General features: G+C 35.2%; 1 long non-coding RNA gene across 2 annotated transcripts in view; it reads right to left on the bottom strand.

Moving 5' to 3' along the window:
- Positions 1 to 4,286: 4,286 nt before the first annotated feature.
- LOC109499928 overlaps positions 4,287 to 25,496 on the bottom strand; it is a 63,490-nt gene continuing 42,280 nt past the window's right edge. The window contains exons 4-6 of one of the 2 annotated variants that reach the window (XR_002742483.2): positions 11,375 to 11,512; positions 7,686 to 7,799; positions 4,287 to 4,685 (exon numbers count right to left, since the gene is read on the bottom strand). This is a non-coding gene — a long non-coding RNA (uncharacterized LOC109499928). The remainder of the gene's footprint in view (positions 4,686 to 7,685; positions 7,800 to 11,374; positions 11,513 to 25,496) is intronic. The other variant, XR_002157510.3, reaches the window with a different exon arrangement.

The following is a 25,496-nucleotide window of genomic DNA, read 5'->3' as shown; positions in this document are numbered from 1 at the left end:
GTGATTTAAATAAAAACTTCTTAAAAGTATACCCCTATTAGCTTCCCAGCCTCTTAGAAGAAAAGACCACATGGAAGAGGAGTGGGAATGGTAGCTAGTGCTTCAATCTCTAGTATTGCTACATAGATATATGATTATTTATTTATATATCAGCTTCCCCTGGTAACCAGTTGGCCTTGAATCAGTATTGTAACCTCGCACCACCCATCAAATCTGGCCATATACTTCATAACATACAAATAAATAAGATATCCTAGCCCCCGATTTGTCATTTACAAATGATTTAAACATTTAATTAGTTTCTGTGTGTTTACTTACTTGATGATATTATGCCTATATATCTTTAAGAAAAAGAAAATAAATAAAATAATTTATAATCTCTATTTTGAGAAAACTGAAGGAAAAAGGATGACTCATTTAACCTAAGTCATTTGACAATTCAACTTAAGGAAGTAACAGAGCCTGGCCTAGAATACAGGTTTTGTGAGTTCTTGATTAGTGTCCTTTCCACTCTACCGTGCACAAATAAACATTATAACCCACAAGGAAATATTCACCTAACTACAGCCTGACTTGCCCATGTGTAAATAAACCAAGGCAACAGGAAGAAATGTGGAGTTGAGGCAGGGGAGATTGCAAACAGACAAAAGCTCTCTGGACAAACCTCAAACTTCAGTGCTTTATGTAAGGATGAAACCCATAGAACATATTCTTTTCCTCAAATGTTTAATTTGTTATTCTTTTATATGTAGAAATTAGACAACATTCCGAAAATCTAACAGCAGTCTGTGCTCTTTCTCTGAATTCAAATAGTCCACTTTTATTGAACATTTTACTAAGCTTAGATAAATCAGAGAGATTATCCAAACGCATTCAGCTCATTGTAAAAAACACCAGAGAGACCTTTAAAAGGATTGTAAACACTCTCAATCAAACTAGTTCTCACAGAAAATGTGTTAAAGGACATAGGACACAGTTAAGAAGCTGGAAGCAGGATCTATTTCCACAGCTACCATTTAAATTCACTCTTTTGTTACCTCCATCTAGAATTCTTTAACAGCACTCCCAATGGCCTCCCCTTTCTAATCTTCCTCCTCCAGTTTGACCTTGAAACACTGTTTTTAGATTAGTCTTGAAAAAATATCATGCCATTCTACTGTTAGGCAAAGTGATGAAGGACTGATAGCCAAAAAAATCTTGGCTTGGGCTCCTAAACTCTGGTCTTGGGCAAAATATACTTTTCCTGAAAATACTATTCTGAGCCTGTGTCTCTCTGTTTTTCCGTCTCTCTTTCTCATCAACTAAACTGTTTCATAATCCCTTCCAAAAACATGGTTCATATTATAATTAAATCAAGTGATTAATTTGAAAAAATGTTAAGCACTTTTAAATATTCCAAAATAGAAAATAATAAAATATTTTGAGGTTATCAAGCCAATAATCTAAACTCAAAAGTCAACAGATAGGCTATATAAATTTTAATTGTGACCATATTTGTATTCTGATACATCATTTTCTTTTATTGGTGAACATCTGTGAAAATAAAATTAATTTTGTCCACTTTTAAATAAAACATGATTTATTAGTTCAAGGTCAAATTCCTCAAATTATCCATTATACTCATTAACCATTAGAAGTCTTATTTTTAAAACATTCAGTCTTTATTTTAGTGTTCCTTTTTTTTTTTTTTGCTTTTCTATTCTCTCCACAAGTACACACGCGCAAGTATACACACACACACACACACACACACACAAAATCCTCATGTTAGTCATAATGCATTTATTAAATAAATGATGATATAATCTAAGTATTTGAAACATAATAGTAAGAAATGTTTTTAAATATTATTTTAAAAAGAGAACTTGTTGACTGTTATGTACCTATGATATTTAAACAGTCCTAAGAAGTTCAAAGGGTGAAATGATTGCACTGTGTTAGAATTCTACAAATCAGAGCAATATTCTCCAATAAAATAAAGGTGCTTCTTTTTTTTTAAGGGTATTTATTTTGAAATAGAGAGAGAGGCAGAGACAGCGTGTGGAAGGGCCAGGGAGAGAGGGAATCTCAAGCAGGCTATGCATTGTGAATGTGGAGCATGTGGGGTTTGAACTTACAGTAAGATCATGACCTGAACTGAAATCTAGAGTCAGACACTTAACCAGCTGAGCTACCCAGTTTACCCAAAATAAGTAAATATTATTGTAATGCCATGTTATCAGTAGCTTTATTATTATCCATCTCTTATTCTTCCATAAAGAGCTCAGACCACATTGTCAAATTCTACAGCTAGGAATGCATCTTTAAAAACACATGTAAGGTGGTCAGCTATTATTATGTAAATAAAGACATCCATATTCTTACTTATTCTACACTTCACCTCCATATACGATAAACTCAACTTAAAGAAAATATGTAGCTAAGATTAGCATCCCTAGATTCTTTTATGAAATTGATTCAAGCTACTGACCAAAATAAATGGTCTGCTTCAATAACATGCCATTACTTTTCAATTGTACTGGTCCCAACTTGTTCTTTTTATTAAACAAAATAAAAACTTGTTTATCAGATGAATTGATGTAGTTGTATATAGCTCTAATACATTTTTCATGGCTGACTAGTATTTCCTTACATGAATATACCACAATTTACTGGCCTATTCACTTATTGATAGACATTTAAGGCATTTCACTCTTGACCTTTATGAATTTGGTGACATGAATACTTTTGTGAGGGCCTCCTGGTACAAATGTGCCAAGATTCTCTAGGGTAAATATGTAGGCATAGAATTGCTGAGTCATTGAGTATATGCATTTTCAGATTTACCAGGCACTGCCGAATGTGTATGTCCTACTTTGTGTGACTCTCTCAGAACTGTCTATTCATCTCAGGTCAAATCACAGGGGGCATGGCAGAGGCCCTTGGGGCCAACCCGCAACCTTGCTTGCTTTGTCTTATTTGGGTTGATGATTTCCTTACATTCTGGCCATGGAATTTTTTCAAAAATATGTTTATTTGTCCTGCATGTTATATACTACTGTGGGAGAGTTTTAAGTTTGGTTGTCTGTTTGCTTAGTTTACCCTAACCACTCTGCTGAAAATGTAAATTTAGGTACAGTCTAGTCAGCTCCTCTTGATTTATCTTTATCTTGCATCACTTTTTGCCCTCACAGATTATCCGGCTGTCATTTCTACTTTTAGTTTTAAGATTTTTTGAAAAAAAAATTACTTCTTTTCTTTCAGATTCCATCTCTAATTCTCACTTTCTTTTTTTATTTGTTCGGTGGCTTGCATTACTCTTCGATGCGTATTATGCAAATTCTAGAGTTGCTCTAACTCTTTCTTCGTTACGAGGAACAAGTATCATAGATTATGTGGTGATAATTGGCAGTGGGCAGAAGAACAGTCATTAAAAACAAATACAAAATGTAACAGCCACAGTCCAAACAGGAGATAGAATCCACATCATAATTTGAACAGTGAATGTTTAAAATTAAGAATTATTGGGGCGCCTGGGTGGCGCAGTCGGTTAAGCGTCCGACTTCAGCCAGGTCACGATCTCACGGTCCGTGAGTTCGAGCCCCGCGTCGGGCTCTGGGCTGATGGCTCAGAGCCTGGAGCCTGTTTCCGATTCTGTGTCTCCCTCTCTCTCTGCCCCTCCCCCGTTCATGCTCTGTCTCTCTCTGTCCCAAAAATAAATAAACGTTGAAAAAAAAATTTTTTTTAAATAAATAAATAAAATTAAGAATTATTAACTCTAACAGGGCCCTGGCACCTAAGGAGTATGGATAACTTTAGACAATAAAGCAATAGCAGATAGAAGAATCAGCCTGCACCTCTGGGACTATGATAATGTGTGCAAAGAAGAGGCTTCACATCCACAAGTGAGCTCCAGAACTTGGTGAAGAGGGTCTGGTCAAGGTACCTGAATGACAGAGAAATCACTTTGAAACTATACTAGAGGGACTTGCTTGAAATCTGCCCTCTGGACCTTGCCCAAAGTCTCCTGTGTTGCAAGAAAAGTTGTTTGGGGTAGGGTGTCTTGCTGGAGACATTCTGTTACAAAACTGTCCAGAGAAGGTGCAGGGGGAAGCTGTTTGCCATTGGCTGTTGCTGATCCTGGGGCACTGAGTTCTCCCAACAATCAGTAAAAGGACCTTGAGTTCAAGAACAGAACACAGCCCTGCCACCAGCAAGACCGTAACCTTGTCGAACCCTGAACAGTGGACCAAGTTAAGCTGATGGACCCAAACTCCTCACTCATAGAAACTATGAGACAACAAATGTATGTTGGTTTTAGCTGATACGTTTGGGGTAATTTATTATGCAGCAATAGTTATTCTTTGGAAGCAGTATTTTGACCCTCTGTAACATTATTCCTGGAGCCTTGGCTAATCTTGAATGTAGCTAGTAGAGAAGAATCCAGGTTTTGCCACAAGAGAGGGATGCATCTAGAGTGAAAGATTGTAAATATAAAGGCATCAAACACAGGGCGAATTTTCCCCATGAGACATATACTGAATTATGAAGTTGAGTAAGATGGGAAACTCAACACTTAAACCACAATTCTCTAAAATACTGAGCTTCATTGATGGCAGTCTTTCATATTAAGAAGCAAAAAACCACTGAGGAGATGCTTCACAGTCATAACATGCTGTAACTTGAAGTTCCGGAAGAGATATAACCTAGAAAAGGGGACAAAGAAATATAGATTGACTATTACAGCTTACTCTGATTAGATTGAGATGGTTAGTCACCTACTCTGTCTGCTAGGAAAATAAAAATGTGAAATTCCTTATGGTAATGTAGTATCACGTGAGGTCTCTACAAATGTTTTATGCAGTTTCTGGAGTTCAATTATAGTAATTTAATTTTTAAAATTCATGTCAAAAGAAAGTACAGAATTATTAAGCAAACAAACCCAAAATAAAACAGATTTACAGATGATCCAGATCTAACCAACAAGGATATAATTACGGTTAATTTGTTTAAGAACATACAGATAAAAAAGGATAAAACAGGGTAAAATATTGAGAATTTCATAAGGGAATTAGAACCTAAAAAATATAATAAAATAGAACTTACAGAAATAGTAATAGAATATGTGAAATGGAAAGTAGATTATTTTAATAGCATAATAATCTAAGAGAAAGAGAATTAGTCAACTGGTCAAAAGAAAATATTTACGCTGACACAGAGAAGAGTAAAAGGAAAATACAGAGAAGAGTGTAAGAGACCAATGGAATTTAAAAGAGTTGCACTAGCTGTAATTGGAGTTCTAGTCGAAGAGAAAGAATTGGGCAGCAGGAAAAATTAAAAAGAGAATGAGTCTTAAAATTACTAATGATACTAAATCACAGGACAAAAATCTGTGCATATACCCAGAAAGATGTATAACAATCAAAGCAAATCAAGTAATACACTTCAGTACATCATAGTGAACATAATGAAAAGGAAAAGGAAAGAAAGAAACAGAGAGAGAGAAGGATAGAGAGAGAGAACATGTTAAAAGCAACCAAAGATAATATAGTCATAACATTCAGGCACCTGGGTGGCTCAGTTGTTTGAGCATCTGACTTTAGCTCAGGTCATGATCTCAAGGTTCATGAGTCTGAGCCCCACATCGGGCTTTCTGCTGCCAGCCTGTCAGCGTAGATCCCACTTAGGGTCTTCTGTCCCCCACCCTGCTGTCCTCCCCCCACTGTGCTATCCAAAAAATAAATAAATATATTTTTTTAAAGAAATAGATGAGGGGCGCCTGGGTGGCGCAGTCGGTTAAGCGTCCGACTTCAGCCAGGTCACGATCTCGTGGTCCGTGAGTTGGAGCCCGGCGTCGGGCTCTGGGCTGATGGCTCAGAGCCTGGAGCCTGTTTCCGATTCTGTGTCTCCCTCTCTCTCTGCCCCTCCCCCGTTCATGCTCTGTCTCTCTCTGTCCCAAAAATAAATAAACGTTGAAAAAAAAAAAAAGAAATAGATGAAACACTCAAGAGTAACAATCTGATAGGTAGCTGAAATATTATAAAAATGTAGCAGCCAGTAGACAACATGTGGCATCTTTAAAGTGCTGAACACAAGTAAATGTCCCTTCAAAATCTTCTGCACTGTAATTATTTCTATAAGTATGAAGACAAATTAAAGATATTTTTGAATAAACGAAAACTGAAATAAACTGTCACCAAGAGACCTGTATTTAAAAAACGCCAAGGGACAGAGGAACAAACTGAGGATTGCTGGCAGGGAGGTGGGTGGGGGTATGGCCTAAATAGGTGATGGACATTAAGGAGGGCGCTTGTTGGGATGAGCACTGGGTGTTATATGTAAGTGATGAGTCACTAAATTCTATCCTGAAAACATTATTACACTGTATGTCAACTAACTTGGATTAAAATAAAATTTAAAACAAAAGAAAGAAAAACACATTTTAATAAAATATTAATAAATAAATAAACAATACATTCATACATACATACATACATACCTCAATAAAGCTAACGGGCATTATTTACTCAGAAGGAAATGATACCAGAAGAAAAGACAGAGAAGCAGAAAAGAATGAATAAAAACAGCATAAAATAGAAGTTAAGATTGTATAAAAATGAGTATGCTGTATAGAGTTTTAAATATATACATAATACAATTCTTGAAAAGAAAAACACTAAATAGGGGATGAGGATAAATGGAATTTATAAAACTTATCATTTATATTAGGTTATGAGAAGTCAAGTGTGCATGTTGTAATACCTTGAAGTAAAAATATTTAGTGTAAAAAATTTCAGTAAACTGAAAAAATAGTGAAGAATTTTATACTAACACCTTAGTAGAGAAAAAGTTAAACAATAACAATAAACATTACCTTAATACAAAAGAAAGCAACAAAGGAAAGAAAAAAGGAATATAAAGCCCCTAGTAAAAATAGGAAACATGTAGTAAAATTTTAGATACATACCCAAGTATATCAATAAATTAAATGTAAATGATCTAAATATACATACAACAAGGGTTTATATTAAGAATCTATAAAGTACTACCACAAATCATAAGGACTAGATAGAAAACCAAAAAGATATGTACAAAATATTTATATAAGACAATCTGTGCTATGCGACTTTGTTAAGTTTACTTAAATATGCCATTGATAGAGTTCTAGAAAGATAGTCATCAAAATCTTAGAGGTGGTTTCTACTGTGTCAACATTTAAATGATGTTAATGTATTTATTATGCAGTTCTTTACTATATTATTTCTATATTAGCAATATATACTTTTTTATATTTTGGAAAACACTTATTTTTATTATATATTCACCTTGTAGGTCTTGTCTTCATTTCCCAACAGCTAAACTTGTGTCAGGGCTACGTAGGAAAATTATTTAAGCCTCTTCCCTCATTAATAACCCCTTTAAGTTTCTAAAAAATTCAATTCTCCTTCCCAAGGAATTAAATCGGATTCAATAAAACTGATTAGCACCTTACTGAACATATTGTACTTCCATTTTAAAGATGCAAAGTACCTGAGGCACAGAATACCTTCATTAGAGCTGCGTTAGTGACAGAATTTGGTTAAAAGCATTGCATGTATTTCTCTTGCTTAGTGTGAACCCAAGTGCTGTGAAACATGGGATAAAAATGGTTCTCTTATAAATGGAAATAAGCTAAGGTAGAGTAAAACCTATGGTCAAAAACTTACGAGTACTCCAGAGTGAAGTTGAATTTCCTCTCTATAATCCTTTACTGATAGGTTTATATATAAGTTTATTAGGTTTATCAATCTTCCTTAACACAGTTACATGCTATAAAACATCTGGTAAGGAAAAACAGAACACAGTATTTGACTTAATGCTAGTACAGTCAGGATATATATTTCTTATTATATTAGTAACAGACACAATTCCACAATACAATAAGTAAAAATGTTTCCCCTTAAAAGCAAAGTACTCCCTTCTTGGAAATAAATTACCCTGGCGAGGACCATCATGGGGCTCCCGAGAATAGGTAATTCACTTCAAATGAATGAACCCTCAACCAAAGGGAGAGTGCTTCTCCTGGTGAATTTTAAACTGTCGTTTCACTTTCTGCCTCAGTTTCCTTATTTAAAACATATGGTAATACACAGCCCTTTTACAAGTGGGGATAATACGAGTGTATTAACAGGCAAGTTATGAATATATTGACACAGATTTAAATCTCCCCAAATGACAAATCCCATACACATGCTGAATAACAGACTCCAGCGTTAAACTCATCTGTTTTTTTATTCACACTAACTTCTCAGCATTGTCTGAAATACACCTATGTACTAAACAAAAATCTCCCTGTATTTTACCACCTTAGGAACATCACTAGATGAGTATCTCTTGAGCTGAATACAAAGTATTCTGGGGTTGTTGGGCTTTTTCCCCCTACTATAAAAAGACAATAACTGTTGGGGTCCTTTCGGTTAGAATGAGCAATTGATGTCTTTTTCAATTGTGCCGTACTTATAAAATTGAGCAGTTTATATTCATCTGGGTGCTTTGTTTATTCACTTCTGTGTGAGCTGTTGTGAACTGGAACTTTAACATGTAGTTGCTTTTCCCATTCTTTAGTGAAAAGATTTGTAATGTGCACCTCCCCCACAGTACTTGAAAAATATACACTTTATTGATCTATTATTGGATGTTTTGTGGTTCCTGAGACGATTTTATATAATTACATTGTGAATTCTGGCTTGAGTTCAAGCATCTTTGAAAGTGAAGTTCTGATTACTGACTTGTATGCATAACATAAGTAGCAGTAAATGAACACCTCCCTCAACCTTCCCCAGACACTCAGGTCTAACCTCATCTCCCCTTTCCTTTGCTTCCCTTTGAAACATGTAGAGTAAGGTCAGATTGTATTTGAGCATTTGGTAGTTAAGGATGTGTTTTATTTCCTTCCTCATTTGGCACCATTTGTTGTATCTAAACAGGTAATCTTTCCTCTTTGAGTCACCAGAAACAAAACACAGCCTCTCAGAAAGCGTTGGAGACTTTTAAAGGACCATTACTCTTCTAGACAGTGAATACACTGCTTCCGCAGAAAAAGAAAAGTATCTTGTCTCTCCCTGTCTCTCTCTCCCTCTCTCTCTTCTTCCTCTCTGTCTCTCCTCCTTGTATCTCTCTTTTGCATTGTATAATAAGAAATACTGGTGTATTATATACACTGATGGACCTTTCAGTGCAGAAAGGGAATGCAGGAAGAATCCACCAAATGCTGAGTGCTAACTAAACAGACCTCATTTCATCAAAAGGTTGCAGTTAATAGTAAGAGACTCACTAAGGTGTGGCATATGGACTCAAAGCCTTTGAGCAGGATGAAATTGAGTTGAATGTCAGCTGCTTTGCTTGTGGACTATATGACATGCAACTTACAAAGAAACGTAGACGTGAATCTCAGTTTTTATATCAATAAAATGGGAATAATAAATTCTGCCTTGAATAACTGTTTTTCTTTGACACTTCTTCCTCGTAACTTTTGAACATAGACGTTCCTCAGACAAGGTGTCTCATGTCTCTGCGTGTATTCTGACCTGCTGAAGGATATCGTCCACTCGTGATGTTTTGACCCCATCTTTACACCATTAACTCCAAAATGTGTATCTACAGCCCAGACATCTCCAGACTCTGCCTATGTATCCCCACCAGCCTACTTCACGTCTCCTAAAATTCTTAATTGTATCTCAAACTTAAACCAAACTATGGATCTCCCTCCTGACCTACAGCTGATTCCCTTCTGGGGCACCTGGGTGGCTCATTTGGTTAAGCATCTGACACTTGATTGCAGCTCAGCCCATGATCTCACAGTCATGAGTTTGAGCCCTGTGTCAGGCTCTGCAATGAGCATGGAGGCTGCTTAAGATTCTCTCTCCCTGTCTCTTTGCCCCTCCCCCACTCGCTCGCTCTCTGTCTCAAAAGTAAATAAATTAATTAATTTAAGAAATGGATTACCTTCCAACATTCTTTTCCTCAGTGAAGAGGAAATCCTCCAATACTTAATTCAAAAACTGGAGATAACTGGAGTTATCTCGGACATTTGTCTTTTAAATGTCTCTCAAAATCTGTCCAGTTGTGTCTGTCTTTCTTCCAACAAACTGATTCCAAGAATCATCACTCTGTGCCTCCCTAGAGAGACACAACAGGTGTTTAACTGACATTTTCATGCAGTGGGTTTTTTTGGTTTAGGGGGTTTCTTTTATTTTAGAGAGAAAGGGGGAGGGAGAGTGCATGCTGGCGAGAGGGGAAAAGGAAGAGAGAGAGAGAGAGAGAGAGAGAGAGAGAGAGAGAGAGAGAGAGAATCTCAAGCAGGCTCCATGTTCAGCACAGAGTGCAACTCGGGGCTCAATCCTATCACCCTGGGATCATGACCTGAGATGAAATCAAGAGTCAGACACTCAACCGACTACACCACACAGGCACCCCCACATAGTTTAATACTCCTTACAATAGAGTGATCTTTTAAAATGCAAACCTGATCGTGTTATATTCTGTCTTAAAATCCAATTGTAAAATAGTTAATGTGCATTGAACATTCAGTGTGTTCTAGATCTTGCCTTAAGGATTTTACATAAGTCACCTCATTCTATACATAAGATGGGAATTGTTATTATTACTAAATTGTTATTATTATATTCATTTTATAGCTGAGAAGACTGAAACACTAAGAGACTAAGAAACATGTTCATGGAAACCCAGCTGCTAAGTGGAAGAAGCAGGTCATAGTCTAGGTTTAGAGTTCACATCCCTAGCAAGACACTACACTGTTGCCCAGTATCTCCTGTTCATTCTTGAGAATAGACAAAGATTTAAGAATATCTAGCTACAATGCTCTTATTAAACCCATCTGGCAATGTGTGTGATTGACTTGTAGATTTCAAGAACCCATTGATAAATTTTCAGGAATATTGCAAACTTATTGGTAAACACAGCCATTATTAAAAACTAAATTTTATTAACTTACAATTAAATACGTTTTCTTAAAACTGAAGGCAAAGATAATAATTACTCAAAGCTCATCACTTCCTGCTTATCTTTTGCTCTTGAGGTTATGTCTCAGCATAGTAAAAATACAATATAATGGTGAGCTACTGGAAATCTCTTCCCAATTCCGTGTTCATATGATACTGCTCATGGTTGGGGCATTAACTGCATAAAAACTGTAAATGCTTCAAATCAGGACTTTGTTCATCATTTTTGCTCTAGGCTTAAGAAAATAATGGAGAAAAATATTAATGATAACTGAGTAAACTTAAAATGTTTGCTGACTATTGACATTGTATTGTGACCAGCACAAAAAAATTGAGGAGATACACTTTCAGTATTCAAAGATTAGTATCCAAATCAGTAAAGGTGTTTCTCATACCATTAACGAATGAGTGAAGTTCGGACACGCATATTTGTTTCATTTCCATCTTGCTCTTTCCTGTAAATGAAAACATCAGCTAACAGTCACGTTGGAATCATATTCTCTCATCAGTTGCAACTATGGTCTATGGACACACTAGATGGGCAAAAATCAATAAAAGTATTCTGTGAAAATCAATTACATGGAATTGATTTTAATATTATCTAAAACATGTAAGCTATTCTATATACATTTAAATATAAAGCACTTTACAAATTCTGAAATACTGTTCAGATAACCTAAGATGTGTCTTCCTTTTAATAAATTTGACAAAATTGGTAAATCCTTACTGCAAGGTGTTTTGAAAGCTATAAATCATGCACTTTGTAAACAAAAGAGACTCTTCTTTTTATTTTTTCATATATCCCACAGATTTTTATAGAACTTATAGACTTGATAACTATGTGATATGTTCCAAAGTATTCTATAAACTTGACATGTTCTTGTTTGACATTGATCTCCAGCAAGAAACCAGGCAGAGAACTTAAAGAGATGATTTATGAGTATAGAAAAAAATGAATAACCATCACCAGAAGACAGCCTGTGTTTATTTGACTCAAGTAATGGCAGACTAACCATATTCAAACACTTTGAAAAGAGATGAGACTCTTGTATTGTTGAAATGCAATATTTATGTAATATATATTTTTGTCTCAATAAAGCATTTGACAGATTCAAGACACTGGGTAAACAAAATGTTGAAATATGGATTGAATAATAGCACCAATGAACATAATTAGGAGACATATCAAATCAACAGTAAGCACTTTGCATGAGTTGAACTTATGCAAGAAAATAGAATGAGTAGACCTGATGAGGAGGGGATTTTCTATCACCAGATGTTTATTTCACCAATACATGCAGGTAAGCTGGACATACCTATATAATAGAAGGGTTAAGAAGGTTGGATGAGGTTGGCCTAGAATCCATCTCAACGGGCCCTTTATGTTCTTAAGATGGTTTCAAATGTCTTTGTAAATTGTAAAATATTTATTTCTAAATTAAGGTGTTTTAAGTTTTTTCTATGAAAACATTATGATAGCTAAAGATGTATATAACCCCATTCTAGAATTTGACCAAGTAAATTAGTCACTGGGTTAGTTTTAAATGCTAAGCACTGCACCTGGTATCTCAAAAGTATCCCAGATGATGAATATATTATTCTCAAAAGACAAGATGGGAATCAGATCAAATGTTATTATCCTTATATAAAAATAGACTCATTTTTATCCTCTAGGATTCAACAGGGACTTGGAAGTCAGTACACTATGCTTCTGTTTTGTTTGAAGCACTTTCAACACCTTGATTTGATAATCCAGGAGTTGTATATTCTTGAAACATTTTACTCTTGGAAAGAAATGCTCACATCAAATTACTAATTTTGGATTACTATTTATCATAATCTGTACCCCCCCCAAAAAAAGAAAACACTGGAAGGAATTGAAAGTACCAAATATCATAGAAGGCCTGTCAATGGAAAAGGACTACCATTAAATTCTAAATGCAGAAATTTGTCATAATTACTATCACTATGAGAAAATAAAAGTAATAAAAATAAGTGCATGAAAGTGAAGCATGTTGTAAAACATCTCAATCACCAGAAAATATTAAAAGGTAGAAATAATAACACCATATCTTGGTGCTGATTAGCAATTAGATTTCACAGTTTTTAAACTCCATCTGGTCCTAAAGTGTGGGTAACTCTAAGTTTCGATTACTTAGAACCGCATTCAGCTTCAAATAATAGAAAACCTAAGCAATGATTTGTCCACAAATAGAGATCTGTCTTTCCAACAGAACAGAATGTCCAGAGGAAGGAAGTTACTTGTCTTGCTTTCTTTGTTCAGTGTTGCCATCAAACACTCTATTTCTCTGCTCTGCTACCTCAGTGTGTTGGCTTCTCATTCTCTTGAATTGTATCTCATAATCACAACCAATCAGCCACAAATCTCTGCCTAAAACTTTGTGCTCAAAATTTCGAAGTACAAAAAAAAAACAAAAAACAAAAAACAGGCTAAGAATTCAGGGCAAGTGGGAATTTAGTATTTCCTATTAATAGAGAGGGTAATGATTTTTCTAATATTGTGAAAGTATTTTTACAGAAAATGGAAAATAAACAAATACTTTCAATTTGATAGCAGTTGGTTTCAACTGCATAGTAGTTCCAGTAAACCATCATCCTTGGCTACAGAATCAATATGTTTTAGTTCTGGCATGAATCTCATGGGTCATCTGGCCCAGCGTCTTACTTTAAAGATAAAGAAAGCTGGGATAGAGACAACTTAAATTATTTGTTCAAGATCATACATGCTACAAAGTTGTGGGTAAACAGCAGTCACAGATTGCTAGCAAGAACATATTTTTTAGGTACCCATAGAGATCCGTACACAGACACATAAAAAGACTCACAGTCTAATGGCTGGATTGGAAAGCATCCAGCGTATTGTAATGGTACTGAGATCTATGTGGGAAACATATTCAGAATTTCTTTTTATCCTCATCCAGATTTTAATACTAGATTTAAACGTTCTGCATTAAATAATTGATTCCCAGTCTTTGCAGGTGGGATTTAGTACAGTAACACAAAATAATAGGGAAACGGCATTTAGCAGCATCATTGTTATTTGCCTTTCAATTTTTTTTTCATTTGAGTTGATCTGTGTTTTTAAATGTTACCTTTGGAAAAGCTGTCCACAAAGCATTGGAAAAATAAGGAACTATATTTAAATGGTATAATTGTCAAGGAACCCATGTGTAATTGTGCCATACTAAAGCAGAAAGTATTGAGTCACATCCACAGATGATATTCTATAATAGGCATTAAGAAATTTAAAAGTATGCAGACTTATTGGCAGCAAATTACCCATAAGTTGGAGGGGATGATTGGCTCAGAACAAAAAGGTCAATTGTGCTTGGAAAACACATCCTTCCCGTAAGACAGCCCCCGAGTAAAGCCACAAAGCAGACATGTGTGAACCTTGAAATAAGCAGTATTTTCAAATAAGTGAAGTAACTGTATATGAATTCATTGTGTACATAAGTGTAGCACCCTACCTGTATTACAACTGAGAGCTATAAAACCAGAGAGGCATGTTATGGAATCAGAATAACCTGAAAATGGGTTGACGGTCTCAGCTGCCTCGTGTGTAAACTGGGAATAATAACAGTATTTACTTCACTGTGCTGTTATGAGAACAAAATGAGATAAGGCAAAGCAAAGCACCCAACACAGGGGCTGGCATATAGTGAGCACTCAGTGACTATCAGTGGTTACTATTACAAAGCCATATCCTTCCCTTCCCAGGGAACCAATGACACAACCTGGAAAGATGAGCTGCTGGTAACTCACAGACATGAAAACGTGACACACCGGATCTCGGCACCCTTGGCGTCTACCTAAAGACTTTCTACATGTCTTAAACATCACTTCCTTGTTTACAGGTGCTAAGGGACAGTAGCATTGAAATGGTATTCAACAGTGTCATAGTCCTGTCATTCTATTAACTGTCTTTAAGCCAATGGGATTTATGGAGGATAGAGAGGTTTATTATCTTATTATCCAAAATATATTCCATGGTGTGTAAGTCAAATTTACAATTTGAGCATCAAATAGTGTTGGCTATTCTTTATTCTCATTTTATTCCAGTGCAGAGTATGCCAGATATGCTAAAAGTACTGGCCAGAAAAGCATTCTATTTAACCAGCGTTCTCATTGGAAATAGTGATCCTCCAAATACAACTCTCCATTGATTTTTACCACCACAGTGATAAGTCATCAAGTATCAGTGCCACTTAGGTGGTGTGACTGTGTGTGTGTGTGTGTGTGTGTGTGTGTGTGTGTGTGTGGTAATGTGTATGTGTATGATTGAGGGAGAGAGAGAGAGAGAGAAGAGATTGAGAAACAGAAAGAGGCATTGAGTGGGGGGAAATCTGTGTTTATTATATTATTGCTTCTTTCATCCTGAGATGACTCCGTTTGGTGCTGTGAAATTTTTAAGTGCCAACCAAGATGCAAAACCATCACTGTCACACAGAATAAACCCTTAAAAGAGCAGATGCAGTTGCGTTTGTCTGATATGCTATTATTGATATGTCATTATTTCTGTCTACCTTTCTCTCTGGGCATTGATCACTTTTGCTCAAATTGAACACTCTTAATTTGTCCTATTATGCCATAAGAAACAGCAACTTACATCACTTGCCCTTCAGTATTCCTGAGCTAAGCTTCATGTCTTCTAATAAATCATTCTTCCTTGATGGGGGGGCATATTTTATTCATCTTTGGGTCTGCAGAGCTTGGTATAGTGCTGCTGGTTCACAGTAGACACTGAATGACTAGCCACCATATTGAATTGAACTATACCATTTAAAATTGTCTTTAGGCAAGGGTTTTTTATATCTACCCCCTCTGGCTTTTCTAATTGAATTCAAATAATTTGAAGTGAAGTTTCATGTGTTGTAGAGGGGTGGCATTTCCATCCTTAATTACCAGTGACCTACTCTTATCTATCGATGTTAACTCTGGTCTTTTAATGTCAAACATGACATTGATCCAGAAGCCAAATGTGATTCCTTCAGTTTGGATAAGAGCCTGAACCTACATTGTTTTGGATGACATTATCATACATGAACCTTAAACATGCTCATTATGGTAATGCAAACTTCCTAGTCTAGAAACTCTAGCATAGTTTCTACCTTAGAGGCAAGATGGAAACATCATCTTTACTGTTGCATCTTTCATTGTTTCAACATCTTTAGCATGGTAAATTTATGCATGTTCTTCCTATTTTTTTCTTTCAGGAAAGGGGCTGTGGAAAAGGTATTTTAACATTCATATTTTCTAGTGAATGTTATTAAAATTCTATTAATTCTAATATTTATTATCGTTGTAGTAATCTTTTATAAATAAATAAGATCAAATTGCAAAATTTAATGATTAATTTTCTCCCCTAATTTATTAGACTGTTAACAAATTGTCATCCATTTAACTCCTTTCCTTTTTTCTTAAAAATCCATCCTCAGTAAACATTATAAAACCAATCATAGAGTAATGAAAACCTAGGAATATTATAGTATAACTTGTAAACTTCAAGTGTAAATTCTTGAGAACTGATTATGGTGAGTTTTTAGATTTCATAACTTAATGGCACTTTAGAAATAAATTGCCCTAATTCCTTCGTTGTTGAAATAAGGAAGCTAAAATTATGTGTCAGTTAATGATCGCCCCCAGTCATAGTTGGTGAGATGCTCAAACTTGACAGAAGATTTTCTCACTTTAGGTCTAAATATTTTATTTTTAAATCATTTGACCTCTGACTAATCCCTTTATTTTTTTTTAACGTTTATTTATTTTTGGGACAGAGAGAGACAGGAGCATGAACAGGGGAGGAGCAGAGAGAGAGAGGGAGACACAGAATGGGAAACAGGCTCCAGGTTCCGAGCCATCAGCCCAGAACCTGACGCAGGGCTCGAACTCACGGACCGCGAGATCGTGACCTGGCTGAAGTCAGACGCTTAACCGACTGCGCCACCCAGGCGCCCCTGACTAATCCCTTTAAAAGGGAACTGAGTAGAGAATGTGTATGGGTGCCATTTGCAGACACGTAGAGCCACATACTCATTGTTGGCAGGTAGTATCAATTACTATGCAGATAACTGTATATATACCATGGTGGTATATCATCAATTCAAATATTTAGTGACAATACCAACTTAATGTCTTATTTGAAAAAGCTACTAAATGTTAAAAAATCAAAAACCTGTATCATCAATTGCAATGATGCCAGAAAGAGGCATGGAGCATGGAAAGGTCACAGTTTGGGGGAATGTGTTTGACTTTTCATACCAGAGCCCATACTTCATACGAGATATATTCATACGAGATATATTCATACATCATGAATATATTCATACGAGATATATTCATACGAGATATATTCATACATCATGAATATATTCATACGAGATATATTCATATGAGATATATTCATACTTCATACCTCATACGAGATATATTATTAATTACACCTATTTCATAATATCTGCTATATCATACGATTAGTTTTCCTTATTAACAACATTATGACCAATTGTTACCATTTTTGAGAAACTACTTAGAGTCAAGTTTTACTACATCATTCAAGAGATTACAACATGTCCCATAAGTGGAATCTAAAAAAATAATAATAATAAATAAAAATAATAAACAAACAAAAAAGCAGAATCAGACCTATAAATACAGTGAATAAACTGATGGTTGCCAAAGGGCAGGGTGGTAGGTTGGGCAAATTGGGTGAAGGAGAGTGGGAGATACAGGTTTCCAGTTAGGGAATGCACAAGTCATGGGAATAAAAGGCATAGCATAAGGAATACAGTCAATTATATTGTAATAGCAATGTAATAGGACAGATGATAGCTACACTCGTGGTGAACATAGCATAATGTGTAAACTTGTCAAGTTACTAAGTTGTACACCTGAAACTAATGTAGCATTGTGTGTCAACTCTACTCAAATAAAACCATAAAGAAGATGTACAACAATTCTGCAAGATAGATATGATTGCCCTCATTTTACCAAAACAATATTGTTACCAAAAAAATACCAAATTGCTAAGAGAAATAGAATGAAAAATCCAGGTACACCATAACAACCTCTACCAAATCAATCACCCCAAGTAAATAACTCTTGCTCTCTTCCCATAAATCATTCTTCCTCCTTGTGCCAGTTTGGATTCTTTGGAAAGAAAATGCCAAAGCAGAATTTGCAGTACGAAAGATTTATTTCAGGTAATGTGTGTGACAGCTAACAGAAGAGAAAGTAGAAGTGGGCAAAGCTCTCCGACTGTGGTGTGGGTCTGACACCTGTGGAAGAAAGGGGGGACAATTAGGAAGAGAGAGACTCAGGCTTTGGTATAGGTGTGAGAAAGTCTGAAGCTCAAAGGGGTCTAAAGACTGTCAGTAGAGGAATCCTGCCTTCAACAGAAATAACAACATCCCGCTCTATTATGCTTGGGCATTGGTTAAAGCTGCCTAAGGAGAACATATCCTCACCTTGCTGCAGTCAGAGATGGTCCTTGAGGCAGGATGTCTCTTAAACGGTGATTAGAGTAGTGCACGCCTATGGCCAACTTCCTTTGTAAAAGTCCCTTAGAAGTTCTTAATTTCCTTGACTAAAATGGGGACACTTGATCTAACTTAAAGTTTTAGCATTTGTTCTGCTAGTAACCAATTACTAGAAAGCATCTAGGAATTTACCAGTACATAAAAAGCACTCGAAATATTTTCATGAAAATAAATGTAGGGCATTCAATAACACGACTTTTAGTATTTTAAATACACTATCTCTACAGTTACTGGCTAATTGGGTAGAAAAATAGAGAAATGGTCTTTCAGAATATATCATTTTAAGTTTATCATTCTCAACTCTGGATTTGCTTTTGCCAGTGCTAGGGATAACCCTAACCCAAATGCATCAACCATTAAACATCTATGGCCAGCCACTAGTACTATGGAAGAAACATCATTCCCGAGGGTAATATTCCTGTTACTATTTTATATTATCACACTCAATTAAAAAATTCTAAAGTAAAGTTCATTGCAACGTGATTGCTCAACTCCCAAGTGAATTGAAGACTGTTAACTTGGCCAAATGAGATAGGTCTTTATTTTCCAGCCCTTATCTGGATAATTTAGGCAGAAAATAAAACCACTGAGGAAGGGCTGAAAGATTGTTTATTTTAGAGTTGATAAGATTATGGGAAAATTAAATTAAAGAACTACTCAGTGTACACCAAGGAAGATATTTTTCATACTATGAAAAATATAATGACGGAGCATATTTTCTCTATCTTCACTAACAGTCGAGCAAAGGAAAATTAGTGCTACCATAACAAATCTATTTTAGAGTATAAGAAAAATTATCCTATATTTGGGATTTTTATACTACAGAATAAGTCACTAAGGTAGGTAATATAAATCTTTCTATGGGTGTACTGATTGATTTATTAATTCATTCATGCATTCATTCAATATTATTTTTCAATATTTACTATATGTAAAATTTTAGGCTTTACAGTGGAATATCATGAAACATAGTATGAAATACAAGTCTAGACCACAGTAAGTGTCCATTCTGTCTATAACTTAAAATCAATATCAAAAAGTAAGCCAGAGTGACATCAGAACATTAGAGTAGCAATTTCAAAACTTTGTCTCATTGCAAAAGCAAGATATGAGCTGGCAAAAACTGTCAGAATTAACTTTTTTTTTTTTTTTTTAATTCTGGAATCAGAACACAACAATCAGGGGAATATTTAATGAAGAGAAAAACTGTTGGATTTTGGTAAGAGAGCTCTGGGGCACTTTAACTCATGTGGTTGCCATCTGCACGACTCAGTTTAACAGCAGCAGCCTTGAGATGGCAACCTGTGTTGCTGGTGCAGGTTATTGGTACCAGAGGGATCAATAAACACCTTGTTCTTAAAGAATTGTGGCTGTGTGTTTTGGCCTGTCTAGTGGATGTCTGAAGGATCATCTCAAGGGCTTGATGTGTTTCATCTACCTCAGAGCTGTCACAGGATTGTGACAGCATCCCCAGCAGTGTTTGCTGAAAACATGTAAAGGTAAATGTATTAGCCATGGCCACTTGGACCAAATTAGAATATTTGAGACAAACAAGAGACCAAGAAGCTTGGGAATAAAGAGGTTGGGGGAGGAGAAACAGGGAGGAAAAGCTTTGAAAACCTCCCACATAGTCTCAAGTATATAGATGGTCATGAAAATGGCTAAGTTTGAATGCACGCTCAGAAAACACCTGAGAAGAACCTAAGTTTTCACCTCTGGCTGAACTTCAGGCTCTGTGTGGCAGGAAGTCAGGAAGTGAAGACCACAGCAATCTTATAATTACCTGGCAAGTGGGGTGCCTGGGTGGCTCAGTCAGTTAAGCATCTGACTCTTGATTTTGGCTCAGGTCACGAACTCACGGTTTGTGAGTTGGAGCCCAGTTTGTGAGCTTGAACCCCACATGGGGCTCTGTGCTGACAGCACAAAGCCTGCTGGGTATTCTCTCTCTCTCCCTCTCTGTCTCGACCCCTCCACTGCTCACACTTTCCCTCTTTTGTCTCAAAAACAAAACAAAACAAAACAAAACAAAATAAACAAATAAAAACTACCTGGCAAATCTTGGAGTGCCTGAATACAGAGTCCATCTGAAAAGTCAAAGAGAGGTGGTTGTTGTTTTTTTCTCCTTTCTTTTTTGGTTTTAAGTACTTAAGAACATCTCTGTCAAATCTTTAGCTGACTACAAAGCTGAAGAAACAGAAATGTCAGTGGCCAAGACAAAGAATGTATATTAACAAAATTAGTTTAGGAAAAGAACTAGACAAACAACCCACCAAAACAAATTGTAACAACAAACTATGGGGAAGGAGAAGAATCTGATTTCTAGAGTTACCACACTGCAATGTTCAAAATATCCATCTTTCAACAAAAAATTATGAAACAGGCAAAAAAAAATAATACACATGAATGTTCATACCACTAACAGGAAAAAAAATTAGTAGTAACTGTCACCAAAGAACCCCTGAAATTGATCTGACCTAACAAGTAATTTAAAATAATTGTTTTAAATATGTTAAAGGAGCTAAATGAAACCAAGAGAATGATGCCTCACCAAATGGGTAATATCACTTAAGAGATGGAATTTGTTTTAAAGCCATATAGAAATTCTGGAGGTAAAAGGTATAATAACTAAAAGAAAAATTTCAGTAAAGCAGTTCAATAGCAGTTTTGAATAGACAAAAATAATATCTGTAAATTTGAAGATTGATTATTTGAGAGCATCCAGGGTGAAAAACAGAAAGAAAAAAAAATAAAGAAAAACAATAAAGAAAGATGAGACTTCTGGAACACCATCAAGCATATCAATATAAACATAACGGAGTCCCAGAAGATGAGGAGAAAGAGACAGTGGTCAAAATAATATTTGAAAAATTCACGGCTAAACACTTGCTAAATTTGTATACTGAATCTACACATCTAAGAATTTCAACAAACCCAGCTTGAGTAAACTCAAACAGTTCTACACTAAGACTTCTTAAAAATTGTTGAAAGACAAAGAAAGAATTATGAAAGTAGCAAGACAGAAGTGAATTGTCTCATACAAAGGAAACTTAATAGTATTAACAGCCATTTCTCACCAGAAACTATAAAGGCCAGAGGGCAGTATGATGAGATATTTAAAGTGTTGAAAGAAAAAAAAATCTGTTAGCCAAGAATTCTATATCTGGTAAATTTCCTTCAAAAATGAAGCCATTCTTACATAAATAAAACTACAGAGTTCAGTACTAGCAGAGATGTCTTGTATGAAATGTTAAAGGAGGTCCTCAAAATGAATTAAAAGGACTAGAAGTAACTCAGAGCCATAGGAGAAAAATAAAAACCCTGGTAAAGGTAACAACATAGGTAAACACATAAGCCAGTATTATTGTATTTTTTATTTCTTTTTCCTCTTTTCCTCATTTTTTTCGTCATTTTTAGCAAATTTCTTTATAATTGTAGTTGACACAAAATGTTATATTAGTTTCAGGTGTGCAGCACAGTGATTTGACAAGTTTATATATTAGGCTATGTTCACCATCAGTGTAGCTTCCGTCTATCACCATACAATGCCATTATAGTATCATTGACTACATTCCTTATGCTGTGCCTTTTATTCCCATGACTTATTCATTTGTAACACCTCTTTTTAGCCTATACAATTTAAAAGAGAATTGCATAAAAATAATTATTAATCAATGTTAATGGGCACACAATGTGTAAAGATATAATTTGTGACAATAATAATATAAAAGGGTTGGAGTTATATAGAAGCAACTTTGTATACTATTGAAACTAAGCTGGTATTAATTGGAAATAGAATAAGATGTCAATTGTATTCCCCAAGGTTACCGTTAAAAAAATAACTAAAAAATATACAGTTAAATACCATGGGCTCCACTAATATCATATAAAATAGATTGTAATGCAAAAATTGTCCCAAGAGAAAAAGAAATACTGTATATTACATACTACATATTGATAAAAGAGTCTGTTTTTAAGAATTTTTAACAATTACAAACATATACCCAGCTAACAACAGGGCCCCAAAATCTGTAAAGCAAAAACTGACAGAGAGAAATACAATAGTTTTAAACTTCAATATCTCCCTTTCAATAATAAATAGAGCAACTAGACAGAAAATGAAAAGTAAATAGAGTATTTGAAGAGCACTATGATGCAATTAGACCTAATAGACACATGTACTGCAGAATATACATTTATCTGATATGGACCTGGAAGATTCCCCAGGCTACACTATATTCTACTCCATAAAACAAATCTCCATAGATTTTTAAATAGCTAAAGAATAAAATATGTTTTCTCCAACTGCAATGGAATGAAACTGCAAACTAATTATAGAAGCAAATCTGAAAACAAATTATGGAAATTGGACAACATAGTTTAAATAACTAATAGTTTAAAGAAGAAATCACAAGAAAATTTTGATAGTCCTTTGAGACAAATGGAAACAAAATCCCAAAATAATGAAACCTGTAAGATGCAGCTACAGTAGTTCTCAGAGGGAAATTTGTACCTATAAATCATACATTTAAAAATAGAACTATCTAAAATCAATAGCCTAATTTTAAACATAAAGGAACTAGAAAAGAAGGACAAACTAAGTCCAAAGCTAGCAGAAGAAAGGAAATGAGAAAGATAAGAATGAAGATTTAAATAAATAAATAAATAAATAAATAAATAAATAAACAAATTATGGAATAAGTGAAAATAAAAGTTGGTCCCTTGAAAAGATCAACAATACTGACAAACCTTCAGGTAGACAAAGAAAAAAGACAGATTATTCAAATTACTTAAATTAGAAGTGAAAATGGGAACCACAAAAAAATGAAAATGAGGATATTGTTTCTGGCCTTAGATAAAAATATTATAAAAAACTTCATAAACAATTGTATGCCAAGAAATTAGTGCACTATATTATTAGTTGAGTTTATATGTTGAATCACCCTTGAAATTCTTGGGTAAATCTCATTTGGCTGCAGTGTATAATCCTTTCAAATGCTGCTTGGTTCAGTTTGATAGTATTTTGTTGAGAATTTTGCATCTATTCTTACAAAGATGTTGTGTTTTTCTTTTCTTGTGATGTCTCTGGCATCACGCTAATGTTAACTTCACAAAACAAGTTAGAAAGTGATCCTTCCTCTCCTATTACTTTGTAAGAGTTTGAGAAAAATTCGTGTTAATTTTTCTTTAAATGTTTGGTAGAGTTAATCAGAAAAAGTGAGATTTATCCAAGAATTTCAAGGGTGATTCAACACATTAAATCAATCAATAATATATCACATTACCACAATGAAAAAAATGCATGATTATGACGATTGATATAGCAAAATCACCTGACAAAATCCAGCATCCAGAATGTATAAGTTACACTTAAAACTCAACAACAAAAAGGCAACCAGTCCAATTTAAAAATTGGCAGAAGACATGAACAGGCATTTCTTCAAAAAACATATACTGAAGTATCCAATATGCACTTGAAAATGTGCTAAATAGCATCAGTCATTAGAGAACTGCAAATTCAAACCACAAGATATCACTTCATAGTAACTAAATGGCTACAACAAAAATACAAAAATTAAAAAAAAACAAACAAACACCAGAATGTAACAAGCGTTGGCTAGTAACGAAACATGGAGAAACGAACTCTCACACATTGCTGGTCAGAAAGAAGAGTGCTACCACTGTGGAAAACATTTGACTCTTCTTCGAAAGTTAAACACAGTGTTCCCATAAAACTCAGCAATTCCTCTCCCAGATATATATCCAAAAGAATGAAAAATAGATGTTCCAGCAAAAACTTGTGCACAAATGTTCAAAGTAGCACTATTCAAAATTGGTCCAACAATGGTAATAATTCAAATGTCTATCTGTTGATGGATGGATAAGTAGTGGTATATCCATAGGATAGAATCTTAGTCAACCATAAAAAGGAATGAAACAAGGATATATGCTACAACATAGGTGGATATCAAAGCCATTATGCTAAGTGAAGGAAGACAGTCACAAAGGCCACATTTTGCATGATTCCCTTTATATGGTATATTCACAGTAGACAAATCCAGAGAGACAGCCATCTTGTGATTGCCAGAGGCTAAGGGATCAAGGAGTAGGGATTAAGGAGTGACTGTTTAATGGTTGTGAGGGGCTGGAGAGAGGGGGAAATGAATAGTGACGGCATAATGGGTAAAGATTTTCCTTTGGGGTAATATCAATATTCTGGAACTAGATGGTGGTGATGTTGTACAACACTGTAAATGTACTAAAAGCCACCATGAATTTTATCTCAAGTTAAAGAAGTATAAAGTAATGGGCAGCATAATATGATCCTACGAAAGATGTCATGCAGTGGTATATAATTCCTACCAAACAGATGAGACAAAAAAATGTTCTGAAGGAAGGTGGAAGGAGAGTTCAATAAGCTTCAGAAGGGGAAATGTTTACTAGGAGAATCAAAACTTCCTCTGAACTTTCAAAGAAGTTAGGATAGAGATGGCTAAGGGGGGTTTGAGTGAGCCACGAGGAAGTGGGGAGAAGTTCAGAAGCAAAAGATAATGCTCTGCATGGGGTGGCATAGTTCTGCTATCACCTGAAAAAAAAAAAAAAGAGCCATTTTCTGAAACATAAATGGCAAATGGGTAACTCAAAAGTCACATGTAGCTCATCGATGACAACTGTTTGGTGCACATAGCTATTTAAAACTGGGAAAAATCCACTTAAAATCTGGATTTTGAACTTTTCTTAAAAATGAAATATATAGGAACGCCCAGGTGGCTCAGTCTGATGAGTGGCTGACCCTTGATTTCAGCTCAGGTCATGAACTCGTGGTTTGTGTGTTCAAGCCCCACATCAGGCTCTATGCTAACAAAGGCAGAGCCTGCTTGGGATTCTTTCTCTCCCCCTGTCTCTACCCCTCCCCTGCTCAAGCTTTTGCTCTCTCTCTCAAAATAAATAAATAAACTTA

The sequence above is a fragment of the Felis catus genome, chromosome B2, assembly GCF_018350175.1.
Source record: "Felis catus isolate Fca126 chromosome B2, F.catus_Fca126_mat1.0, whole genome shotgun sequence".
NCBI lineage: Eukaryota > Metazoa > Chordata > Mammalia > Carnivora > Felidae > Felis > Felis catus.
Note: the sequence above shows the minus strand (reverse complement) of the source record. Positions and strands in the feature narration are given on the sequence as shown.